Genomic DNA, 16,985 nt, shown 5'->3' with positions numbered 1-16,985 from the left:
GTGAGTGTTGAAGGTGGTGGAGGGAGTGAGTGTGAAGGTGGTGGAGGGAGTGAGTGTTGAAGGTGGTGGAGGGAGTGAGTGTTGAAGGTGGTGGAGGGATGAGTGTGAAGGTGGTGGAGGGAGTGAGTGTTGAAGGTGGTGGAGGGAGTGAATGAGAAGGAGGTGGAGGGAGTGAACATTGAAGATGGTGGAGGGAGTGAGTGTTGAAGGTGGTGGAGGGAGTGAGTGTGAAGGTGGTGGAGGGAGTGAATGAGAAGGTGGTGGAGGGAGTGAGCGTTGAAGGTGGTGGAGGGAGTGAGTGTTGAAGGTGGTGGAGGGAGTGAGTGTGAAGGTGGTGGAGGGAGTGAGTGTGAAGATGGTGGAGGGAGTGATTGTTGAAGGTGGTGGAGGGAGTGAGTGTTGAAGGTGGTGGAGGGAGTGAGTGTTGAAGGTGGTGGAGGGAGTGAACGTTGAAGGTGGTGGAGGGAGTGAGTGTTGAAGGTGGTGGAGGGAGTGAGTGTTGAAGGTGGTGGAGGGAGTGAGTGTTGAAGGTGGTGGAGGGAGTGAGCGTGAAGGTGGTGGAGGGAGTGAGTGTGAAGGTGGTGGAGGGAGTGAGTGTGAAGGTGGTGGAGGGAGTGAGTGTGAAGATGGTGGAGGGAGTGATTGTTGAAGGTGGTGGAGGGAGTGAGTGTGAAGATGGTGGAGGGAGTGAGTGTGAAGATGGTGGAGGGAGTGATTGTTGAAGGTGGTGGAGGGAGTGAGTGTTGAAGGTGGTGGAGGGAGTGAGTGTGAAGGTGGTGGAGGGAGTGAGTGTGAAGGTGGTGGAGGGAGTGAGTGTGAAGATGGTGGAGGGAGTGATTGTTGAAGATGGTGGAGGGAGTGAGTGTTGAAGGTGGTGGAGGGAGTGAGTGTTGAAGGTGGTGGAGGGAGTGAGTGTTGAAGGTGGTGGAGGGAGTGAGTGTTGAAGGTGGTGGAGGGAGTGAGTGTGAAGATGGTGGAGGGAGTGAATGAGAAGGTGGTGGAGGGAGTGAGCGTTGAAGGTGGTGGAGGGAGTGAGTGTTGAAGGTGGTGGAGGGAGTGAGTGTTGAAGGTGGTGGAGGGAGTGAGTGTGAAGGTGGTGGAGGGAGTGAGTGTGAAGGTGGTGGAGGGAGTGAGTGTGAAGGTGGTGGAGGGAGTGAGTGTTGAAGGTGGTGGAGGGAGTGAGTGTGAAGGTGTTGGAGGGAGTGAGTGTGAAGGTGGTGGAGGGAGTGAGTGTGAAGGTGGTGGAGGGAGTGAGTGTTGAAGGTGGTGGAGGGAGTGAGTGTGAAGGTGTTGGAGGGAGTGAGTGTGAAGGTGGTGGAGGGAGTGAGTGTGAAGGTGGTGGAGGGAGTGAGTGTTGAAGGTGGTGGAGGGAGTGAGTGTGAAGGTGTTGGAGGGAGTGAGTGTTGAAGGTGGTGGAGGGAGTGAGCGTTGAAGGTGGTGGAGGGAGTGAGTGTTGAAGGTGGTGGAGGGAGTGAGTGTTGAAGGTGGTGGAGGGAGTGAGCGTTGAAGGTGGTGGAGGGAGTGAGTGTTGAAGGTGGTGGAGGGAGTGAGTGTGAAGGTGGTGGAGGGAGTGAGTGTTGAAGGTGGTGGAGGGAGTGAGTGTGAAGGTGGTGGAGGGAGTGAGTGTGAAGGTGGTGGAGGGAGTGAGTGTTGAAGGTGGTGGAGGGAGTGAGTGTGAAGGTGGTGGAGGGAGTGAGTGTGATGGTGGTGGAGGGAGTGAGTGTTGAAGGTGGTGGAGGGAGTGAGCGTTGAAGGTGGTGGAGGGAGTGAGTGTTGAAGGTGGTGGAGGGAGTGAGTGTTGAAGGTGGTGGAGGGAGTGAGCATTGAAGGTGGTGGAGGGAGTGAGCGTTGAAGGTGGTGGAGGGAGTGAGTGTTGAAGGTGGTGGAGGGAGTGAGTGTGAAGGTGGTGGAGGGAGTGAGTGTTGAAGGTGGTGGAGGGAGTGAGTGTGAAGGTGGTGGAGGGAGTGAGTGTTGAAGGTGGTGGAGGGAGTGAGCGTTGAAGGTGGTGGAGGGAGTGAGCGTTGAAGGTGGTGGAGGGAGTGAGTGTTGAAGGTGGTGGAGGGAGTGAGTGTGAAGGTGGTGGAGGGAGTGAGTGTTGAAGGTGGTGGAGGGAGTGAGTGTTGAAGGTGGTGGAGGGATGAGTGTGAAGGTGGTGGAGGGAGTGAGTGTTGAAGGTGGTGGAGGGAGTGAATGAGAAGGAGGTGGAGGGAGTGAACATTGAAGATGGTGGAGGGAGTGAGTGTTGAAGGTGGTGGAGGGAGTGAGTGTGAAGGTGGTGGAGGGAGTGAATGAGAAGGTGGTGGAGGGAGTGAGCGTTGAAGGTGGTGGAGGGAGTGAGTGTTGAAGGTGGTGGAGGGAGTGAGTGTGAAGGTGGTGGAGGGAGTGAGTGTGAAGATGGTGGAGGGAGTGATTGTTGAAGGTGGTGGAGGGAGTGAGTGTTGAAGGTGGTGGAGGGAGTGAGTGTTGAAGGTGGTGGAGGGAGTGAACGTTGAAGGTGGTGGAGGGAGTGAGTGTTGAAGGTGGTGGAGGGAGTGAGTGTTGAAGGTGGTGGAGGGAGTGAGTGTTGAAGGTGGTGGAGGGAGTGAGCGTGAAGGTGGTGGAGGGAGTGAGTGTGAAGGTGGTGGAGGGAGTGAGTGTGAAGGTGGTGGAGGGAGTGAGTGTGAAGATGGTGGAGGGAGTGATTGTTGAAGGTGGTGGAGGGAGTGAGTGTGAAGATGGTGGAGGGAGTGAGTGTGAAGATGGTGGAGGGAGTGATTGTTGAAGGTGGTGGAGGGAGTGAGTGTTGAAGGTGGTGGAGGGAGTGAGTGTGAAGGTGGTGGAGGGAGTGAGTGTGAAGGTGGTGGAGGGAGTGAGTGTGAAGATGGTGGAGGGAGTGATTGTTGAAGATGGTGGAGGGAGTGAGTGTTGAAGGTGGTGGAGGGAGTGAGTGTTGAAGGTGGTGGAGGGAGTGAGTGTTGAAGGTGGTGGAGGGAGTGAGTGTTGAAGGTGGTGGAGGGAGTGAGTGTGAAGATGGTGGAGGGAGTGAATGAGAAGGTGGTGGAGGGAGTGAGCGTTGAAGGTGGTGGAGGGAGTGAGTGTTGAAGGTGGTGGAGGGAGTGAGTGTTGAAGGTGGTGGAGGGAGTGAGTGTGAAGGTGGTGGAGGGAGTGAGTGTGAAGGTGGTGGAGGGAGTGAGTGTGAAGGTGGTGGAGGGAGTGAGTGTTGAAGGTGGTGGAGGGAGTGAGTGTGAAGGTGTTGGAGGGAGTGAGTGTGAAGGTGGTGGAGGGAGTGAGTGTGAAGGTGGTGGAGGGAGTGAGTGTTGAAGGTGGTGGAGGGAGTGAGTGTGAAGGTGTTGGAGGGAGTGAGTGTGAAGGTGGTGGAGGGAGTGAGTGTGAAGGTGGTGGAGGGAGTGAGTGTTGAAGGTGGTGGAGGGAGTGAGTGTGAAGGTGTTGGAGGGAGTGAGCGTTGAAGGTGGTGGAGGGAGTGAGCGTTGAAGGTGGTGGAGGGAGTGAGTGTTGAAGGTGGTGGAGGGAGTGAGTGTTGAAGGTGGTGGAGGGAGTGAGTGTTGAAGGTGGTGGAGGGAGTGAGTGTGAAGGTGGTGGAGGGAGTGAGTGTGAAGGTGGTGGAGGGAGTGAGTGTTGAAGGTGGTGGAGGGAGTTAGTGTGAAGGTGGTGGAGGGAGTGAGTGTTGAAGGTGGTGGAGGGAGTGAATGTTGAAGGTGGTGGACGGAGTGAGTGTTGAAGGTGGTGGAGGGAGTGAGCGTTGAAGGTGGTGGAGGGAGTGAGCGTTGAAGGTGGTGGAGGGAGTGAGTGTTGAAGGTGGTGGAGGGAGTGAGCATTGAAGGTGGTGGAGGGAGTGAGTGTTGAAGGTGGTGGAGGGAGAGTGTGTTGAAGGTGGTGGAGGGAGAGTGTGTTGAAGGTGGTGGAGGGAGTGAGTGTTGAAGGTGGTGGAGGGAGTGAGTGTTGAAGGTGGTGGAGGGAGTGAGTGTTGAATGTGGTGGAGGGAGTGAGTGTGATGGTGGTGGAGGGAGTGAGTGTGAAGGTGGTGGATGGAGTGAGTGTGAAGGTGGTGGAGGGAGTGAGTGTGAAGGTGGTGGAGGGAGTGAGTGTGAAGGTGGTAGAGGGAGAGTGTGTTGAAGGTGGTGGGTATGTTGCAGAACCAGTGATTTGCTTTGTCCTGGAGAATGCAAGATTCTTGAATGTTATTGGAGCCACATTCACTGAGGTAAGTGGGGAGTAATCCATTACACTATCACACCCCTGATTGTGCCTTGTAGATGGCGGAAAAGCATTGAAGAGACAGAAAGTGGGTTCCTCGTTGCAGAATTCCTTGTCTCTGACGTGCTTTCGGAGCCATAGAATCTGTACAATTAAACGCGTTCAGATTTTGGACAATGGTAATCCCCAGAATGTTGATAGTGGAGGAATTCAGCAATGAATTTCAAAGGAGGATGGTTAGGTTCTTGCTTGCTGGGGATGATTATTACCTGGAACTTGTGTTGTGCAAATATTACTTCCCTAACCTCTTCCTTCCCCAAGTTTTAAACCTTAGCTCATGACATATGTTTCTCTCACTGCTATGCATTGCCAAATGGTATTGTATTAAGGTCACTGTTTGTGTTCTCTCACCATTAGATAGCTGACTAATTCAGGCTCATTACTCATCACTAAGCTGATGAGTTGTTGGCCTGTGGTCAGGACACACTGGTACTGTGACTGGCACTGCAGATACCTATATGCCAGGACAGAAATCCGTGTTTGCTTTGTGCAGCCTGTCCAGTGGATCTGACACCATATGTACTGCTGGAAGTTCAGCCCTGAATTGACTGGTTCTGCCACCTGGAAAGATGGCAGCAGTTGGTCCCTTTTACTGATGCCTTGAGTTGCTGCCCCAGTCTGGAGCCTCTTGGGCAAAGAGGTGGCAGCCTTGAGCTCCTGTCAGGGATGAGAGCCATAATTCATCATGCTTCACAAATGAGTCAGCCAACATCTCAGGATGACAACTGAGATTCTAGCGAGGTGGTAGCATGCTGGTGCACCCCTGGTGCAACTGCCTGTGTCTCCAACATCACTTGGTGCTGGGTATTACAGCAAGCTCATTGTGTAGCCATTTTCTATAAGACGCTTCTTGTTGGAATCAGCATGGTCCTCATGCTCTTTTTATGCTCCATAGCAGGTAACGCTCCATCCCTGCAGTGTTCTGTGACACACTGGCCGTGGTTCCTTTGCTAACACTCCTGCTGTGAGTCTGAAAGTTGATGGCTGACACTCAAGTGCAGTTGGGAAGGAGTCCTGCATTGTTAGAGGTGTCATATTCAGCTGCAACATTAAATGGACTCTGTATCCACACTCTTGAAGAAGGGCCCAGGAACTCCGCGCCGTGTCCTGGCTAATATTTATCCCTCAGGCATGTGAAAGTCGCTAAAACAAATTAGATTAGATTCCCTACAGAGTGGAAAAACAGGCCCTTCAGCCCAACCAGTCCACACCGACCCTCCAAAGAATAACCCACCCAGACCCATTCCCCTCTGAATGATGCACCTAGCAATAGGGGCAATTTAGCATGGCCAATTCACCTGACCTGCACATCTTTGGACTCCGGGTGGATGATCCGGTGAAATCCCAAGCTGGTTTTGGGAGCCTGCTGTGTACAAATTGGCTGCTGAATTCCCTACATGGCATCCAATGACCTCACTTCAATGAAGGGAGTGTGGGGTTTGGGAGGCAAGTTGCCTATGGATGGGAAAAACCCTACATAGATGTAATTCTTTAGATCAAGTCACTCTGCTGGTCTGACTCAGCAGCTTGTAGGTGCCTCTGTCTCCTCTTCCTCTTGAGAAACACTCGTTGCTTTCTGAAAGCAGATATGATGCTGTGCGACCCTCCTGCCCTCTTGTTGTGGTCGCAAAGTCAGCTGATGTTGTTCAGTGGTGACTGGAGAGTAGGGAATGGGGCACAGGTGATGGGGCAGTGAGAGCGGGGAATGGGGTTGGAGGTGCACAGGATAATGATGGAGGGTGGCTGTGCCTCATGACTGTTTGGACCTGAGTTTGCTGCTTTTTCCAGCTTTGCCAATCAATCCCACATAGTCCACTCTCAAACTAGCACATTTATCAATATCTACATCTCATTAAACATCTGAAGCTTTGAAATTACTTTTATCTCTTGGTTGGAACATAGTCCTGCAGGAGATTAAGTTCCTAGCCTGTAAATGATTACAAATTACAGAACAGACTTGGATCATTGTCAATGTACTATCAAGACACTGTCTAACATGAGTCCAATTATAACTTACCAAATTGGCTGAACAGGCTCCTTGTCTAATGCTACCCTGACAGTCAGTTCCTTTATAACAATATCTTTAATAAACCTCTACTTGTAGTTTTACACATAACTAATACAGACTGAATAATTAACATAGATTGAATTACTAGAATGACTAATATGACTCAACAAAACACAGTTCCTGTTTTTATACAACATTTTGGTTTCAGATAAAAGGCAGAGACAGACATTAATTAAATTAAAAGCAACATATTACAAATGCTTGAAATCTGAATAAAAGCAAAGTCCTGGAAAAAATATTGAGGAGCTCAGGCAGCAGAGTGGAAAAAACAGAAGGGTTAAAGTTTTGAGTCAGGTTTGACTCTACTATTATTAGCTGATGTGAGATCTGAATTGCAATAAAGTGAGAAATATTATGCCCTCAAAATTGAGGTTATATAAGTATATGAGATAAATTGTGCCTTCCTCAGTCGATGAAATGGAATGCCACTCAAATGGAGACCACTCAACAGCATTTTACCTCTTACTTTGCCACTTCATGCTACTCTAACCATCACCCCACTCCACTACCTCACTCCACACTGAAGTAACTCCACAGAGGCCGGTATCCTGTCACTAACCCAGCCTTTATTTATACATGGAGAGTCCTTGACAGTGATCCAGCTCACTCAGAGCCAGCTCTCAGAGTGAACAGGATCCCTTGACTCTCATGTTTTTATTTTCTTTTTTTGATTTTTTTTTCTCTTTTTTGGAGAGTCCTTTGCTCACTGATCTAGCTCTCTCAGAGTGAACAGAATCCCTGACACCCCTGTTTATATCTGTCAGCCAGGGCTCCCTAATTGGACCTGATTAACAGCCCCAGTCAGGCAACCCCTTTTCTATAAAGGCCACCCAGCTGACTTCATTACAATCGCCACACACACACCCCTATTCCACACCACCAATACACAGAGGGAAAAAAACAGTTCTGACCATACCTCAACCAGTCTGAGGTTTAACTGACCCAAACTGGCACTATCTGGTTTTGATCTGGTCTGAACTAGATTCTACTGGAGCATCACAGTATTGTTAATTTTACTGAGTCTGTCTGAAATTTCGGAAAGAATCCCAGTTGCTGAACTGGCACCAATAGTTTCAAAAGGCTAATTGGCCGCCTTCTAGATTGCACCCTCCTGTCTTTACTATAAACCTGTGTTTTCTCATGATTGTAAGTGTTCTCTTAATGATAATTCATTTCAGGGTCATGCTCATTCTGTCCTTTTTAATTTTCTGTGCATAAAATTGTATGAGTGACAATTTCAAAGAAGATTGGTAAGTGTTGAAGTGTACAATCTGTGAAGAGAAATCAGAGTTGGATTTAATGCCCGTTCCTCGACCTGCTGAGCTCTTCCAGCAGCTTCTGGTTTTGTTTCTAATTTCCAGCTTCCACCGTTCTTCAGTTTTATCTGAACTTACAGTGGAACCTGAGAGCAAATGTGAATAAATATGATTGCAATGATTTATACTGCAACGCCAATAAAAAGGTTACTTTGTGATCTCAATCACAGATTTTGTTTTATTTATTGGCTGAATTAGTATTTATTAGGATTGGATTAACACAAGGCATTTTGCACCTTTCTCTGGGCTGTGTCACCCAGATGTACAAAGACCTCCTCTTTACTAATAATCCACAATTGTATTCAACACCTCCTTTGTCAACATCCCATTCCACTAAACAACTCTACACACTCTTTATCCCCTGGCTGCACTGCACCTCACCCTCCTGACACATGCCTGAAATGAGCACAAACCTCTTTACAATATTGAAGTAGGGGTCCTGCAGCCATTTCGGAGAGATTTGTTTATATGACACAGAGCTAGCCCCGTGAAAGTGACTACTTCATCTAAAGTAAGTTGCGGTGATGGAGTGCACAACTAACTATAAGGTAGATTTCATTTTAAATGAAAAGCCTACATTAATTTGGAGCCAGAGGGAAGCAATGTGCACATCCTGTTTCTCTTTAAATTATTACAAGCCTCACTCACCTAATTCTCCAGAATTATAATTACAGCCACCTTTAACAACCCAGGCTTGAAGGGCTGGAATCCCGGGGAAATCAGACTGTTGCTGGAAACAGCAGTGTATTTATTCCAACAGAGTTATTACAATGAATCCAAATGTAAATTTAGGACAGATCTGTCTCTGGATTTGGAGGTGCTGGTATTGGACTGAGTTTAAAATCACACAACACCAGATTATAATCCAACAGGTTTATTTGGAAATAACAGCTTTTGGAGCACTGCTCCTTCTTCAGGTGGCTGTGAAGTATAAGATCTTATGATCTTATATTCCACAACCACCTAATTAAGGAGCAGCACTCTGAAAGCTAGTGCTTCCAAATAAACCTATTGGATTATAACCTAGTGTTGTGTGATTTTTAACTCTGTCCCTGGATATGTGACTCCAGCATGCTGACCATTATCTGTTGGTGGGTGATAGTGAATGTAGACCCTTTCATCGCAATTTCCTAAAGCATGTGCAAAATACTCATTATTTTACTATGTACAGTAGCTTAACAACCAGTAACTTCAGTCAGCCCAAACTCAGTGGAAGTTTTCATTTTCCATGTGTGATACTGAATGGTGTATCTCCCGATCTGAGCACTGTCAATGATCTGAAACCAAATGTCATATTAATTTAGATGCTTTAGGGCCAATGCAGCAATTAGTTCATTTTATGAAGATCCTGCAAAACCCTTCTCAGCCTCAGTTCATGCAGAGATTACACACAGTGATAGCTCCAAAACGTCAATATGTTTAATTAGTCCTTGCACTTCAGATGGATTCCAAGGAAAAAAACAGCATTTAGCAGTTACAGCAATGATATTACTTCAACTATCATTTGTGAAGCCAGTTCCTCGGTGATCTGCCAGTGTGATTTCAAGTTCTCTGGAAACTACATGTTTAATAGAATCGCAGAAAGATCACAGCATAAAAAGAGGCCATTCAGTCTGTTGTGGTTGTGCTAGCTCACTCCAAGAGAAAGACATGTCCCTCACCTTTTCCTTGTACATCCAGCGAATCTGTTCTCTTCAGGTAATTATCCAAATTCCTTTTGAAAGCCGTGCCTGAATCTGCCCCCACCACATGCTCAGCATTAATTCCAGACCTTAACCATTTGCAATGGAAAATAACATTTCTTCCTCGCGTTGCCATTGGTTCTTTTGCCAATCTCCTTAAATCAGAGTCCTATGGTTCTTGTCATTTCCATCAATGGTAACAATTTATCTATTCTGTACAGAGTCCTCGTGATTATAAATATTTCTGTCAAATTTAGTCTCAACCTTGTCGAAGGAGAACAGCTCTAGTTGCATCAATCTATCCATGTATCTGAAATCTTTCATCCGTTTTTACTTGTATCCGACATACAAGGAAAAGGTGAGGGATATGTCTTTCTCTTGGAGTGAGCCAGCACTACATTTTACTCCCCTATTCTATAGCACTGAAACAGGATTATTTATAAACTGGAATTAAAAGGTTTCTCGACATTTAGTACAATGTTTGGACTATTTAGAAGACCATTTCAGTTTCCAGTTCTGCTACTTTAATTGGATGTTGACAAATTAAGTACTGCTGCGTTTACTGATCCCAAGCTAATCATAGCATTGACTTTGTGACAAGTCAATTCATGAACGCAATGTTAGTTTTGTTATTGGACTGTGAGAGGATATTGCCCATGTTTTCTTCTCCTGCGTGTTATTTTAACTATGATGTGGAGGTGCAAGTTTTGGACTGGAGTGGACAAAGTCAGAAGTCACATGACACCAGGCTGTAGTTCAACAAGTTTATTTGGAATCAGAAACTATTGGAGTATTGCTCCTTCATTGGGTTAAGTGTCCAGGAAGAAGGAGCACCACTCTGAAAGCTTGTGATTTCAGATAAACCTGTTGGACTATAATCTAGAGTTTTGTGACTTCTGACCTTATTTTAACTATAGATAAGCACCGAGTAGTTTCTGGACAAACAGTAAGAGCTGCTTTACTCTGTATTAGAAAGGGTCCCCACATATTAAGTAGTCAGCGATTTATTGCATTTTGGACAGGTTAGACCTCACTATGTTTAACCAGGTGTGGTACACTAACCACCATTGGTTCATGAGAAGTTTGGAGGTAGTCTACAGCATGTGCAGAATAAGCTTAAGAAAAAGCATTGAGCCGGGAGGTAATCTCAAATTGTAACCACGCCATTCAGAAAGAGATTAATAAATCTCATCAGTGATAAACTGCAAGTCAATTGGTGAGTGAAAGGTACATTTTGACGCTTGTGATTTCTTCCAAAATCAGTTCTGCTAATATTACAGATGTGAAGCCAATGATTTGAATCATCAGCTCTGTTTCGCTCTCTGCAGGTGCTGCCTGACCTTGCTGAGTATTTCCACTATTTTCTGTTTTTTTAAAAATCTACAATAGGGATTTCGCCTGGCTCCTCCACTTATCAGAAGCAGCAATTCCTCCCACCCTCATCCTCCACCCTGGCAATGGCCTGACAGCCCATGTCCTCTCTCTAAGAGCCAAAGTTAAAAGAATCACACAACACCAGGTTATAGTCCAACACGTTGACTTGGAAGTGGAAGCTTTCACCAGCTACCTGACGAAGCAGCAGCGCTCTGAAAGCTAGTGATTCCATATAAATCTGTTGGACAATAACCTGGTGTTTTGTGATTTTTAACTTAGATAACCCAGTCCAACACCAGCTCCTCCACATCATCTCCGGGAGCCCTCAGTGCTTTCATAGTGTAGTGGCTAACATTGCTTGCCTTTTATAGAAATGGTCCCCAGCCCAATCCTGGTGAGAATGTTATGTGATGGCTTCTCTCTTATTGTTTAAAAGAATAGAAACCTCAAATGGACGTTTTTGTTTACAGAATGGGTGAATTCCCTTTGGAGACCCAATGAGAACCAGCAGCTCACTCAAATGATTGAAATGAAATTCCATGGCACTACTGAAAGTTTCCAGCAACTTTCTTCCTTTGTGGAGTTGAAATCCTAAGCCAGGAGCTTGGCTGTCTGCTGTCAGCAGAATCTTTTTAAAACTTGCATTTATATAGCACCCTTCATGACCACTATACATCTCAAAGCATCTTATGACCAGTGTAGTACTTTTCGAAGTAATTGCTGTTGTAATGTTGGAAATGTGATAGCCAATGTATGCACAGCATATTCTCACAAACAGCAATATGGTAATAAAATTGTGAAAAATCAAAGTAAAAGAGGGGTTTAACTATTGCTATAGGCATCCTGATCCTCTTCAGGCAGAGTTGCAGTGGAGCAGGGAAACCCCTGGGAAATGAGTCTCCTCTTTTGTTCAGAAATTCAATGTTAAGTCAAAAGCTTCTTTGGGGACCAGCTTATCATAGCACAGGACCGAGGTGAGCTGAGCTTCATTGTATTCTGCATCAACAGAAAAACTGAAGAGAATGAGATATAAAACTGCCTGATCCACAACCAGTGAAAACTTGCTGATTTGGCTTAGAAAGCAATTTCTATTTGCTAATGTTTTTCAAGAGATTTCCTTCCTGCTGCTTGAAGGCACAGCCTGAAAACTCCTGTCTTCTGACAACTTGTAGAGATATTTCCAATAGTCTCTCTGAACGATTACACAATGGAACATCCTGTTTCACTGCTGTAAGCTTTATACCTTATATTAATAGAGAGATGCCACTGGTTTCTATGTGTTAAGAACTTTATTCATGGGACTTCAAAATATCTCTGCAGTCATAACATATCTTCACCCAGACTACCAACTCTGGCTTCCAGGCCATTCTCTCACTTTGGTTACTTTCGTTGGAGTCCACATCCAGACTTAACCAATCAAGGTCAACAAACATCAATAAAGAACAGACTCACATATTCAAACTCAGAACAATCAACCATTTCAATGACAAGTGAGTGGTTGAGAAATGACTTTGTAAGCATGTAACTAGAGTGTAGGAACATGCAAGATCTTTCCATAGATAGTAAAGATATTTGTTCTTGAACATTGTAGGCTTGCGTCTTTTTGACTTTCATCTGATATAAAGGAGCAGACTCTGATTTTAAGGAATGCTTTCATGTTGGATAAGAATTTGTAATTAGATTTTACCCTGTCATGTCACCTTTCAAAGATACTGGGCAGAATTCCTGTAAGTTTAATGCAATCACTGTGTCCACTATACCTTCACTAACAGACCATGGGAGTAATTCTAACCTCCCAGGACACATGGGGGAGGAAGTTAGAATTTCCAAATGCTGAAACCCAGTCCCACACCATGTCCAAGTTCCTATTTTAATAGTTGTGGGGGAATATAGTCCATAGTCTTGAGGTGAATTTCTTAATTTAATTTGTGAGTGAGGCCAAATGCATCACCCTGTCCACCAGAATCTTCAGACCCCAACTAAAAAACAAAGCACCCATTTCCCCTTGGCTGGAATTTCTAGGGCGAAGATCTCCCATCACTCAGGGCAGTTGCATGCTGTCAAGACTAGACTGGCTACACAATATCCATTAAATATGCATCGCCAACAAAGATGCCAATCTACTCTGGCTTGCAAATGTGAGACAGCAGACACTTAGGCACTGTGGAAGGAATGGTAGGTAATTAATTAGGTGAGTTTGGTATAATCGCGCAAGAAAACTGACTCGACCTTGCAGAGACAAACCCTCCATGAAACTCCATGCAAATTTTACTGGGTCAAAATATGGTCCGATTCAGCCCTCAATCTCCCTCTAATGTGTATAGTCTCCCAATCTTCCTCACATCTGGAGAGTCTCTCAGCCTGACTGACCACTGAGTGGGAAATAGAGAAATAATATTAACGAAGGAGATGCTGTTAAACTCAATAGAAGCTGCCTGTTACCACTCCGTGTTTCCTGGCTGCAATGATCCAACCCCCACTCACTCCCAGTAACAATCAGGGCCAATGTAATTACACATGAATACTTAATGTGACACAGCCTAATTTATCATCTCACTTCACAGCCTGCACTGATTCACGGGCAATGTACAATTTACAGCATGTACCAGAGAGACACACATAATATAATACTACATTTATAATATATAAGTCACAGTTACTGGCGGGTGCTGCTGAGTTTTATCTTACCATTAGTTTTTGTCAGAAATTTGCTGTGAATTTACATCCTCTTTATGTACATAAGATAATCCCATCTGAAGCATAAATCGAAACAAATTAGATGTCGTAACATAAAAAGAGATTTTTTCTTATAAAAATGTAATGTATTGACAAAACATAAAAACTGTAATAATAGTGAAACAGTGTTGCCCTCTGTATTAAGGAGCACACTCCCTCAAAGGTGCAGCTGCCACAGAATCTGCAGATTAAGGTGTGAAATAAAATCAGCTCAATGTTGTTGACCATCGTGTAATGCTAAACTCACTGCTGCCCTCGCCACCAGCAACCTTCCATCCTACTTCCAATTTATTCACATTTGGATAATTGTCTTGTGGTTTCAGTTTTGTCTTCTCCTGCCCCCAAATGAAGGCAATGTTACACACTGCCATGAACGTGAGCAATTATCAATGAGGATTGTGGGCAATGGCACTATAGAGCCCTCTTTATTCTGATGTGGAGAATTGTGGAGAAGATTAGTGAGAGGAAGGACTGGTTAGAGAAAGATGTCAAACCCCCTAGAGATGTGGCAGAGCTGGTTAAGTTGATGCTTGCTGGACATATGCCCACTCTCCCACTTCTCCCTGTACTTTGCTGACATGGTTGCAGTGGAGGAAGAAATCCAATGACCTCACAATTGCAATGAAAGGTAAGTCTTTTAATGTCTCCTTCATTCCTCTCTGTGTAGTCTTGCATTATATCCATTGACAGCCCTCCAAATGTATCCTTTCCCCCAACTGCCAACATTGTCTTCCAGTCAGAGCAATCCCACCCTACCACCTTCTCATTTGAATCTCGCCCATTTGGTCGATGCATAAAGGAATGCAATTGTTTTTCAGCTGAACCCTGTTTTTAGCCAGACCACATCGTGGATGCACACTGTCCTCAGGGAATAGCAAAAGGAGAGAAGGGCAGCAATACAGAACTGCTGTCATTCAACTTTACACAAGCAACCATCAGGTCAAGGTCAGAGGACACTGAACATTTAGATGCACTGAATCCAGGGATTCTGTTGAAATGTCATTGACTGGAATTTTACTAGCACCCTGTGGATACACCATCGGACCCAATGTGGGCAGACAGAGGCACGATAGAGCGGTTTTATTGAACAGAATGAAAGAAGTGACTGCTACTGAGGTTGGAAGGAGGAGCCATTGAACAGAGGTGCCTATGCAGTACGTGGAATGTTGTTATTGTGCCAGGCAGGTAGGTGCACCCCTGCACACAGAGGAGTGAACCCTTCCCCCTCCCACCGTGCTACCAGTCGGGCTGTGGCATTGCTATCTTGAGCCATAACAAATTGAAGAATCTGGTATAGAGACTGGTTGTAACAGCCAGCTCAGTCTTCAACCCACTGAGGAAAAGAATATTAGGATGCTCCCCAGTCATAACTTCACTAATTCCAACAGGAAAATATTGTCGTGTTGCTTTCCCCATCACATTAAGTGTCAGGAAGTTAGCTCTTCCATACCCTGCCTTCTTTTCTCGTGGAAGAAGTTAGCAAGAGATTATTGAAAAGGAATGTGTCTAGGGTGGCTCAGTGGTTAGCACTGCTGCCTCACAGTGCCAGGGACTCGGGTGTTCAATTCCTGACTCGGGCAACTGTCTGTGGAGTTTGCATGTTCTCCCTGTGTCTGTGTGGGTATCCTCCCACAGTCCAAGGATGTGCAGGTTAGGTGAATTGGCCATCTTAAATTGCCTGTGGTGTTAGGTGCATTAGTCAGGGTAAGTGTAGGAGACTTTGGAGTTACTCTTCAGTGGGCTTGTTGGGCTGAAGGGCTTGTTTCCACACTGTAGGGAATCTAATCATTAATTTATCTTTTTGATCCTACCCACACAGATTATCTCACTCCCTTCTTTGTCTGAAGGCACATTTGACACATAATAGCAACAACTGGGAGAAAGTGAGCACTGCAGGAGCTATGGGTTGGGTAAGTGTCAGGTCCTGAAGTCACCCTAGCCAAAACAGGGATTAAGCCCTATGTTGTTAGCATCAATTTGATCCAGACTATTTGTCTGTCCAAAAGAGATGACCAGTCCTATCCAAGGAGTCTAAATTGCTGTGTCAACACAAACTTTTAAACCTATGTTGCTGTCTGGAGTTCCATAGCTATCATCTGGTTGGCCAAGAACCTCTCTCACTGTTACTGCTTGCCTTGGTACATGTTGAAAGGATTTTCAATCAATATTCCACCTTGATGGCAGGTCCTGGAGCGGGATTTGCACACAGCTGCTGTCTCAGAGGCAAGGCTCTATCACTGCACCAGAACTTCTGCTCCCACTCCTGATATCTCCATCTTTACTCAAAAGGAGCAAAGCAAAGCAATCCATTCTTTGAAGGGAAATCTCTTCTTTTAATTTTCACCTGTCAGCTTGGTGTCAGATCTTTGTCAGTTTTCATGATGGCATTCAAATGTTTGCTGAAAGGTGTTAAGAGGATTTAACACACAGGACAGCCCATCATTCTTTCTATCACCTGCAACGTTTACTTTAGATCCTTTGAGGTGCTGTCACCCTTAGATGGAGAGTTGGTATCTCAGATTGATTGAATTTTAATTTTAATAGCTTAGCACATAAAAATAAAATAGTCCTTCCTTAATACCCTGTGGTACTTCAAGTATTTTTTAAAAAACAAGATTGCTATTCCTTATCCATTCCATTGGCAGTAAGATATGATAAATGATTTTTACTAGTGTTAAACTGGAAGAAACATTTTCTATCTTGTTGGCCCATTGCCCATGTTACTAAAATCAGAAGTTACATTACTCTGGTAAAGTAAGAGAACCACACAGGAATTCTTTACATGTTTAGCTTTTAAAATTCAGACCTGAAGGTCAGAAATGTGACTAAATGCAAGCACTGCAGCTACAACGCAATCCCCTGCTGGTCAGCATGGACTAGTTGGACCGAAGGGTCTGTTTCTGTGCTGTTCATCTCTATGGCCTCCCTTGCATTTCAAATAGAGCGATTGTGGATCATTAATGCAAAGGACCAAGCTGTTCCTCAACTCTTTGCTTCTACTGAATGCTGATAGATCCTCCTTTTCTTTGTTCAGAAAATCCTTCAAATTTTCTCTTGGGATAATTCAGTTCTGCCCGTAAGGCTGTGGATTGTCCATCTCATGAATATTACATCTTCATCGCTGAAAATGTTGATCATATAGCTCTTCATTCTCTAATTAGTTTGTCTTTTTTTGCCATTAGTTGCTGTTATCTGGTCACATAAATAATGATACAGTCACTCACAAAAGATGTTCTATTACTTTTACCAAAATACATAAACAACTTCTTAGAATGCAAATCACCCTTAATGATAGAAGCAGTGTTAGGATCCTAAATGATGTAATGGACTTCCTTTATGGCCTGTTTATTTCCTTCCTATCATGAGAAGGGTTTGGTTGCTTAGCAATGGCTTTGAATAGGTCTCCCTTTTTGCAGTTTAATATCAAGGAAAAAGAAATCATTATCCAATAGGCTAAGGAATGTAAAGTTCTCACAAAGTAACTAGTGTTCAGTCTTTACTAGGCACTGAACCTTCAAATCTCCCTGTAAAAATCTGAAGAATATTTGTCAATGT

Source organism: Hemiscyllium ocellatum, chromosome 34 (genome assembly GCF_020745735.1).
Source record: "Hemiscyllium ocellatum isolate sHemOce1 chromosome 34, sHemOce1.pat.X.cur, whole genome shotgun sequence".
Classification (NCBI taxonomy): Eukaryota; Metazoa; Chordata; class Chondrichthyes; order Orectolobiformes; family Hemiscylliidae; genus Hemiscyllium; species Hemiscyllium ocellatum.
This window is presented reverse-complemented; position numbering follows the sequence as displayed.